This window comes from Lepus europaeus, chromosome 8 (genome assembly GCF_033115175.1).
Source record: "Lepus europaeus isolate LE1 chromosome 8, mLepTim1.pri, whole genome shotgun sequence".
Taxonomy (NCBI): Eukaryota; Metazoa; Chordata; class Mammalia; order Lagomorpha; family Leporidae; genus Lepus; species Lepus europaeus.
In genome coordinates this window covers 78,303,432-78,313,940 of record NC_084834.1, presented here as the reverse complement: position 1 = coordinate 78,313,940, position 10,509 = coordinate 78,303,432, and positions in this window count along the sequence as shown.

The following is a 10,509-nucleotide window of genomic DNA, read 5'->3' as shown; positions in this document are numbered from 1 at the left end:
CCCTTAACTTAGAGTTCCTCTGTTTTCACTTAGGATTACAGAACTCCTTACTAGATATTAACTCACTAATTAACAGAGTGCTACAAGGGTCAGGCCAGCCTGGTAGGACTCTGAATCACAAGATTCAGAATTAAATTATCACCTCTATAGTTAACATTCTAATGCTAAACCCTGATCTAAGATGCTTTACAGGGACTTCAGGCCATGATCAAACAATGTAATAAGCAATCTATCCAAAGACACCAGGCAGGCCAGAGCTCTCTTCCTATCACAGCATTTTCAGAAGAACATGCCAGCTGCCTATCATTGACCAACCTAAGGAAGGTCACAGCACTGTGGACCAACCAACGACCTGCACATAGCTGGTCATGTTCTGCTCAACCTCAACTTTATGATTTTCACCACTCTTAATACCTAGTAGGGTTCAGGAGTTGAACAATAAATTCCTGAGTCCTTGTTCTGTGTGTTGCAAAATAAACTCCCACTGTCTTCTACCATCCTGGTGTGAGTGATTTGCGTGCTGCAAGTTGGGTGAGTGGACCCAGGTTTGGTGTTCCATAACAAACTGGTGACCACAGAAGGACTCCAGTCCTGAAAGTTCTCATGTGTGGCACACAGACCCCTACCTGAAAGTCACCGTTAGGGACTGTTCTGAAGATGCTAGAGCTCTTGGTAGCCTCAGGGATTCTCCTCTGGCTGAATTTTAGCCAGGTATCATTGGTCTAAGATGCTGTTCAAGTGGAATAAACTAGACTTAGATTTAGCTTGAAATTTGAAGAAGTTTTTAAAATTTTTTTAAACTTTTTTTTTTTTTTTTTTTGACAGGCAGAGTGGATAGTGTGAGAGAGAAACAGAGAGAAAGGTCTTCCTTTTTGCTGTTGGTTCACCCTCAAATGGCCGCTGTGGCCTGTGCATCATGCTGATCCGAAGCCAGGAGCCAGGTGCTTCTCCTGGTCTCCCATGGGGTGCAGGGCCCAAGCACTTGGGCCATCCTCCACTGCCTTCCCGGGCCATAGCAGAGAGCTGGCCTGGAAGAGGGGCAACCGGGATAGAATCTGGTGTCCCAACCGGTACTAGAACCCGGTGTGCTGGCGCCGCAAGGTGGAGGATTAGCCTGTGAAGCCACGGCGCCGGCCTAAACTTTTATGTAATAAATATAAATTTCCAAAGTACAACTTTTGGTTTATAGCAGCTTTTCCCTCCATAACCACGCTCCCACCTGCAACCATCCTGTCTCCCACTCCCTCTCCCATCCCATTCTTCATCAAGATTCATTTTCAATTATCTTTATATACAGAAGATCAAATTGGTATATACTAAGATTTCAACAGTTTGTACCCACACAGATACACAAAGTTTGGGTAGTAGTTTTATCGTTAATTTGCTTAGTACAACACATTAAGGACAGAGATCCTACATGGGGAGTAAGTGCACAATGACTCCCGTTGTTGATTTAACAACTGACACTTTTGGCCGACGTGTGGCTCAACAGGCTGATCCTCCGCCGGCGGCGCCGGCACACTGGGTTCTAGTCCCGGTCAGGGCGCCGGATTCTGTCCCAGTTGCCCCTCTTCCAGACCAACTCTCTGCTGTGGCCCGGGAGTGCAGTGGAGGATTGCCCAAGTGCTTGGGCCCTGCACCCCATGGGAGACTAGGAGAAGCACCTGGCTCCTGCCTTCGGAGCACCTGGCTCCTGCCTTCGGATCAGCGTGGTGCGCCGGCCACAGCACGCCAGCCGCAGCGGCCATTGGAGGGCGAACCAATGGCAAAGGAAGACCTTTCTTTCCGTCTCTCTCTCACTGTCCACTCTGCCTGTTAAAAAAAAAAAAAATTGACACTTTTATACATGGCGTCAGTGATCACCCGAGGAGGCTCTTGTCATGAGCTGCCAAGTCTATGGAAGCCTCTTGAGTTCGCCAACTCCGATCTTATTTAGACAAGGCCATAATCAAAGTGGAAGTTCTATCCTCCCTTCAGAGAAAGGTACCTCCTTCTTTGATGGCCCATTCTTTCTACTGGGATCTCACAGAGATCTTTCATTTAGGTTTTGTTTTGTTGTTGTTGTTGTTGTTGTTTTTTGTTTTTGTTTTGTTTTTTTTTTTTTTTTGCCACAGTGTCTTGACTTTCCTGCCTGAGAAACTCTCATGGGCTTTTTTAGCCAGATCTGAATACCTTAAGGGCTGATTCTGAGGCTATAGTGCTACTTAGGGCATCTGCCATTCTATGAGTCCACTGTGTATCCTGCTTCCCATGTTGGATCATTCTCCACTTTTTAATTCTATCAGTTATTATTAGCAGACATAGCAGACACTAGTCTTGTTTATGTGATCCCTTGACATTTGATCCTATCAATATGATCAATTATAAACTGAAACTTATCACTTTTTGCCTAGTAAGATGGCATTGGTACATGCCACCTTGAAGGGATTCATTTGGAATCCCCTGGCATGTTTCCAGCTCTACCATTAGGGGTAAGTCTGACCTTTGGAAACAGTCTTTGCATGATGATGCCAAGGTGTTGATCTGATCCGGCCGTGACTGGGCATTGGACTTTAAAGGAGCTTTACTTTTTTGGAGCTGGAGAGATCCCTCCCTTCTCTTATAAAGTACTCTCTCAATACTTTGTTGCATGTTATCATGTCTTATTTTTTAACTTGAAAAACTTGTTTTGTGATTTTACAAGCTTGTTTTGTAACTCAAAAACAACAACAACAACAGTATTTTTAAGTTGGTTCTGTGTTGACAGGTCTTGCCATAATAATAATGGGTAATCAGAGCTCTATTCGTACAGCTGTCTAGGGTGTGTTTCACAAAATTGAGAAATTTTACTTATGGATACATGAGTAAAAAGAAAACGAACAATGAGGTTTCATTGTAAACACTGCTTGGCCACAGGTACTCCCTGAATAAGAAGAGATCACTTAATGAATCTCTGAGTTATGTCCCTGTTTTCTAGTGAGGGTTATTTTATAAAAGAAAGGAGAAATAATTCATTAAATAAAAGTTTAATAAAAAAAAGAAAGGAGAAATAAGAGAAAAATTCACATATTCAAGCTTTTATGCTATTATATCAAAGAGAGTCAATATAGAGGAAATGAAATATACATAGAATAATGGGATAGAAAGAATTAAGTGAATAGAAATCCCTGTTGGTGCACTGTGGCCTCAGAATCAGCCCTTAAGGCATTTGGCTCTGGCTAAAAAGCCTATGAGAGTTTTTCAGGCATGGAAAGCCAAGACACTCTGGCAAAAAAATGACCTAAATGAAAGATCTCTGTGAGTGAGATCCCAGTGGAATGAACGGGCCATCAAAGAATAAGGTACCTTTCTCTGAAGGGAGGAAAGAACTTCTACTTTGATTATGGCCTTGTCTAAATAATTAGGCTGGAGTTTGTGAATTCAAGAGGCTTCCCTAGCCTTGGCAGCTCATGACAAGAGCCTCCTCGGGTGATCACTGACGTCATGAATAAGAGTGTCAATTGTTAAATCAACAACAGGAGTCACTGTGCACTTACTACCCATGTAGGATCTCTGTGCTTAATGTGTTATACTATTAGAATTAATTTTAAAACTAGTCTTCAAACAGTACTTTATATTTTGTGTGTCTGTGTGGGTGCAAACTGTTGAAATCTTTTCTTAGTATAGAGTTGATCTTCTGTATATAAAGATAATTAAAAATGAATCTTAATGAAAAAAAAATCCCTATTGGTTCAATGACTTAAATCTGTTATAAATAACCTACTTTAAGTTTGTTAAAAGAGAAAAAAAAGATAGATATTTTTGGAATGATTAGCATGCATTTGTGCCTGGGTTGGCTGGTTTATTTACATTTATTTTTGATAGCTACTTAAAATCATAAAGGTATAATTTTTTACCAAGAAGGAATGGATAATGATACTGGCCTCATAGAATGAATTGGGAAATGTTCTTTCTTCTTCTATTTTTTGAAAATGTTTGTGAAAAATCAGTACTAAATTTTCGGTAGATGTTTGGATGAATTCACCAGTGAAACCATTCAGCATTGGGCTTTTCTTTGTGTCAAGTTCTTGATTACCATTTCAATTCCTTCTCTTGTTATATGTCTATTAGATATATTTATCATAATAGTAGTGTGTGTGTGTGAGTAGGTAGGCTTATTTTTTTAACTTTTATTTAGTAAATATAAATTTCCAAAGTATAGCTGTTGGATTACAGTGGCTTCCCCCCCCCCATAACTTCCCTCCCACCCGCAACCTCCCATCTCCCGCTCCCTCTCCCCTTCCATTCAAATCAAGATTCATTTTCAATTATCTTTATATACAGAAGATCAATTTAGTATATATTAAGTAAAGATTTCATCAGTTTGCACCCACAAAGAAACACAAAGTGGAAAATACTGTTTGAGTACTAGTTATAGCATTAATTCACATTGAACAATACATTAAGGACAGAGATCCTACATGAGGAATAAGTGCACAGTGACTGCTCTTGTTGACTTAACAATTTGACACTCTTGTTTATGGTGTCAGTAATCACCCTAGGCTCTAGTCATGAGTTGCCAAGGCTATGGAAGCCTTTTGAGTTCGCTGACTTTGATCTTATTTAGACAAGGTCATAGTCAAAGTGGAAGTTCTCTCCTCCCTTCAGAGAAAGATACTTCTTTCTTTGATGGCCCATTCTTTCTACTGGGATCTCACTTACAGAGATCTTTTATTTATTTATTTATTTATTTATTTATTTTGCCAGAGTGTCTTGGCTTTCCATGCCTAAAATACTCTCATGAGCTCTTCAGCCAGATCTGAATATCTTAAGGGCTGATTCTGAGGCCAGAGTGCTGTTTAGGACATCTGCCCTTCTATGAGTGTGCTGTGTATCCCACTTCCCATGTTGGATTGTTCTCTCCCTTTTTTATTCTATCAGTTAGTATTAGCAGGCACTAGTCTTGTTTATGTGACCCCTTTGACTCTTAGACCTATCAGTGTGATCAATTGTGAACTGAAATTGATCACTTGGACTAGTGAGATGGCATTGGTACATGCCACCTTGATGGGATTGTATTAGAAATGCGCCAGGCTTATGGTATGACAACATTTGCCTCTGTGATTGCTTAATACTTACCTTACTCTTCAAGCATAATTTAAGATGGTGATTAGTGTTTTTTACATGAGCATTTCAATTATAGTTTAATTGAGTAAATTAGGAAAAAATAATTTGTATAAACATTTATAAATGATCTCCTCTGACTTTCAAATATCTTTTCCGTAACTTGAAACTTAAGGTCCTGTGTTATTAAATTAAGTAACATATATTCAGATTGTCTAGCTATTCTTCAGTCAGTTTTGGTAGTTTTCAGTTTTTCTAGGAATTCGTCATTTCATCTGAGTTATACAATTTTAATATGGTGTCTTCCATTTATTTACTTATTTGAGAGGCAGAGAAACAGGTGCAAAAAAGACACAGATTTAAATGGATGTTGTTGTATAAATTTTACATTTCTAGGCATTTCCTACTAGGAATATTTTTCATATAATCTAGTTTGTAGCCAAAATAGAGCCAAAGAACCAACTCATTATCCTCATGTGAAGATTTTGTTTAATGGGGCTGGCATTGTGGCCAGTAGGTTAAGCTGCTGCCTGCAATGTTGGCAGCCCGTATGGGCACTGATTCAAGTAAGCCTCAATCATTGCAGCTATTTGGGGAGTGAACCAGTTCACTCTGTCTCTGTGTGGATAATCTTTCTCTGTGTGTGTCTCTGTCTCACCTTCTTTCTTTTTCTGTAACTCTGTCTTTCAAATAAATAACTCTTTAAAAAAGATTTTATTTAAATGATGATTTTTTTCTTGAATCTTACCTATCACTATTTTCTCTTTTCATAGTGTGTAGCTGATAGAATGTGTGCACCAAAGCTTGTAAATCATGAAGAAGCTGAACCTTTGAGAAATACACAGAATGGCAAAATGGCCTAAGATTCTAACCACAGCTGAGCAGCCATTTGCTAACAGGAGGTTACATGTGTACTCTGTTTTGCTCTGGGTTATTGTGACCCTTGCCCAGGCATGTTCCTGTTTTCAACTGCTGAGACAAATAGAATTTAAACATCTTGTTTTGCAACCTGGACCTGAGCAGTGAACTGTGATCTGCAGTCACTTTTAAATATCAACTAACTGTGACTGAGTGCTTCCCACCTGCAAACTTATATCTAACATTCTTCATTTGCATAGTGGACTGGAGTCAAAGCTGCGTATGAACCTGTTCTGTAAAAGACAAGTTCTCCTTTTTGCTCCTTTGGAGTGCACTTTTTTTTTTTTTTAACTGAAGGTTGCATCTCCCTGGTTTGCAAACTTCTTCCTGAAACAGAGCCTTCCTTTTATGCTAAGTTCTATTCTAGTGAATTTTGGCAGATTGCAATAAGTTTATGACAAAATTATATGTGTAATCACTGTGGCCCTTTATCTCTTTACATGCAAGCTGAGGCAATGGAGCCAAAAAAGAGAATGACTCAGTTCTACCCTAAGACCGCAGGCCTACCCAGGGGAACATAGCATATTGAGAAGAAATAGGGAAAATATATTTCTGCTTGTGAAGGGCAGGTGAGACTGAGCGTTAAGAAGTTTGATTAATTTTGAAGCATGGTTAATAGTAGCACCCCCTCCCATACCATCCCAACTAGGAAAATTTGGCCCAACATATGTGAGGCTCAAACTCCTACAACTGGTCACCTGTCTTCCCAGTCCTTGCCCAAGAAGGCAGACTATTGGGTGATTCTTTCTGAAGCAGGTCAGGTCAGCACATGTGGAATGGAGAAGCATTCCATGCTATAAATACATTTTTAATAAATACAAGCTGAATTGAGGCCTATTCAAAGTAAAACAAATTTAAAGTCAGACAATTAATGTGGATGGAAGACCCTTCCATAAGTAACTCATTCCTTTTTCTTCAGGCTTTAAGTTGAAATGTAAAAATGAATTCAAAATAGTTAATTTTATTATAATTGATTCATTTCTAAAAATTCTGCAAGAACCCTCTTTGCAATTTTGGACTTTCTTTTTTTAATTTCTGAATCTCAGGAATTACTAGAGAGTTTTTTTTTTTCATTTATTTATTTATTTGAAAGTCAGAGTTACCGAGAGGGAGAAACAGAGAGAGAGAGAGAGAGAATCTTCCAACTGCTGGTTCACTCCACAAATGGCACAATGACCAGGGCTGGGCCAGGTCAAAGCCAGGAGCCAGGAACTTCATCTATATCTTCCACTTGAGTGCAAAGTCCCAGGCAATCTTTCATTTCTTTGCCAGGTGCGTTAGCAGGGAGCTGGATTTAAAGTGAAGCATATGGGATGCCAGTACTGCAGATGGAAGCTTAACCCTCTGCGCCACAGTGCTAGCTTTAATTTTGGGCTTTCTGTTCTATAATTAAGTTGTCAAGGAGGTGGGAAAGGCAAAAAACAAAAAAAGAGAGCATTGCTGAGGATACTTGTGCTCCATTTTCATCCTCTGGGGTCTCAAAACAAGAGGACACAACGGATGCTGAAACACAAAAAAGTTCAAATATTCAAACAACCAACTTGGCTGGCCAAATGCACATCCTACAAAATAATTACAGCACATGTATTTCAAGGTATCAAACTGTCTGCCGACCCCCATTCTGTATCTTAACTGTTAACTCCCTTGCCCCCAACCAATACTAATCACCAAAAAATGTCTCTGCAATCAAGTTCAGTGGGTAACTGGAAATCTTAGGATCAAGAAACAGAGATAATAAGGCAAAGGGAAAGTCATCAGGTCCAACCAATCATTGCATATAGCTCCACAGTTACAGGGTCTGCTTCTTTCCATGAATTCTGATCAGTCTCTAGCTGGCCTTATGTTGATCTGGTGGTAAAGGAAGGATTCCCAGAAGGCTGCATAAAGACCATGGTATATTTCATTTCAAATGTCAGGTATTTTCTTTTCTTCTTTATCTCCTGTGTTGTTATGGTTACTAAGTTGTGTTATACCTATACTCATAATAGCTGTCAAGCTGTTTTTTTTTTTCTGTTTTAAGAAGAGTAATATACATTATACATTGTGTATAGGTAAAATCTCTAGATGTGTGCAGTTTTCTAAATCCAGTGGTCTGATGCACTTGCATTAAGGATGTTTGCTCATTTTTCATGTTGGTATTTATTCATTTATTAAACAGAAATTCATTATAGAGCAATTGCATTTGATGCTAGGGTTATAATGAAGAATATGATATTCAAGAACTCATCAGACAAATAACTAACCAGACAATTACAATATAATATTAGATGTCTTGAGGGGGGAAGTTGAGGGTAGAAGGGAAACAGAGAAGAAGTACATGTTTCCTAGATTTCTGGGCACTTAGTATGCTAAATGGAGTTGGACATTGCCTGGCAGCTGAAAGAGACAGAAATGTGGTGCAGGTCGGGTATGGGCATGGATGGGCTCCAGAGCGAGGAACTACAAGTGTGAAGTCTCAGAGATGGGGAGCTTGACATCATCCTTTAGCGGATAGGGTTTGAGGAAAGCATGAAAGAAATTTGTTGTGACCGAGGCATTGAGTGCTGGAGAGAGTAAAGCCAAAACATGAGAATAACATGAAAGACTCGTGCAGAGAAAGGAGTGGTGAGAATCCAGGAGAGTCTACTTAAGTGGTAATTTGCTATGTGATCCTGGACGATGTCTCTACTTCCTTGGATCTTCATTTGGTTCTCCATAAATAAAGGTGAAAGCCAAGTGACTTCAGAACTTACATCAGCTTATAATCTATGAAAGCTAGGTTTAAAAAGTCCCAATGCAAAAATGGTTTCTATTAGTGAGGTTGAAGCAAGTTAATACTATGCCAGCCAAGGATCTCTGGATAAACCCCAGAGGCTTGGTCTACATTTCCTTTCCTCGGGAAAGTTCATCCAGGTACTTCCACCACATTTTGTTTTGTTACCACACACACTGCTAATGTTAAAAGTGCAAGATTAATTTTTTAGCGCTGGTGCTAAAGTCTAATGTTCCTAAGTCATAAGTAATTATCAATCCAGTTCTAACAAGGCAGATTGAAAGGGAAGTAATGTTTCCTGGTAGTCCATTTTTAGCGACGTAGGTTGTGTGAGGCCTTTATGAATAAGTTGGTGAAAACTGCCTTCTTCCAGGGTTAAATTTTGGAATTAAGCTTCAAGGTAGGGAAAATGGTTTAAAATTAATATATGAGGCTTATTTGTGGTCAGAAATTATAAGTCACAATTAATGTGAAGGATAGAACTGGCAATGTTTCTGTTCTCTTTATACAAAAATGGCCATACCATAAATAAATTCATGCTATCTATCAGATGTACATTAAGACCTGTTTCATTTCCATAAACAGTTAGATTCAGCTTTGTCTCCAGTACTCCCCTCAATTTTGTAACTTTTGTCTTTAAAATGTTTTGAGAATTCTGAATTAAAATGCATGAAAATGCATTGTCTATTATTGTATGAAACTTATTAGCCTGATGATTTGAATGGAGAAGAATCCCTTCAATTTTGTTCAATTCTCATCATGCTTATCTTTTTCAGCAATGTAGTAGCTGTCTTTTGTTTTCCCAGGACTTGTAATTGATGGATTTCAATAGTCTCTCACTATTGGTGGACAATGGAATGCATTTATTTGACTAGTGCTTGGATATAGGAGTGAAATATTTAGCTAGAGGTTTTTTTCAAAGAACAGCTAATTAAGGATCAATTTCAAAATATAAGCAACTCAACATCTATATTTTTCAGATGCTTTGGAACTTGGTTGATTTCAGTTGCTCTACTCAATGTGCATAGTAATTCTAAGCAAAACTATTGTTGATTTATGCTAGTCCCTATTAGGTGGGATTTTATAACAAAATTGTAAATTTAGACTCCAGAAAGGCCAGCTAATATCCTAGGAAAATCCAGTTCAATTTAGATGGAAAACGTCTTGCACTCTTGTTAATTTACAGTAATATTTAGAAAAATTATACAATCAAGACCTTTAAATTTGCTGGTTTAACAAACACAAATTGTTCCTTGTAAACTGAATTGCCTGCCATTTGCTAAGTGTGAACTTTGTTCTCTCTCCTGTGAGTTCTTGTACACAGCTCTAATTTCTACAGTATCTTTTGCCCAGATGTTCATTGTGTAGATCTATAAGCTCCTCGTGCCCAGATCGGTGGTGACTTGCTCCTCCAGGGCTTCACCTACTCTAGTCATTAAGAAATGGGATTTCCATACCATGAATCTTGAGACTTAGATTTTTTAGCCAGACATCAGATCCTGCCTCTACCGCAATTATTGTTGTACAAAGTATATGATACTCTAGGGCTGAACCATCATCAACGTAAAGACAGGGATTACACTGGACTCTGTTATGCCAGTGTGTCAAGTACGATTTTGTTATTAGGTGCTTTATTAATATACGCTGAATAGATATACTACTAAAATGTCAAATAGCAAATTGCTTAAAAATATGTGGGGTATTCAAAAAGTTTGTGGGCAATGAGTATTGTGAAAAAAAATCTATGCATTTATTTC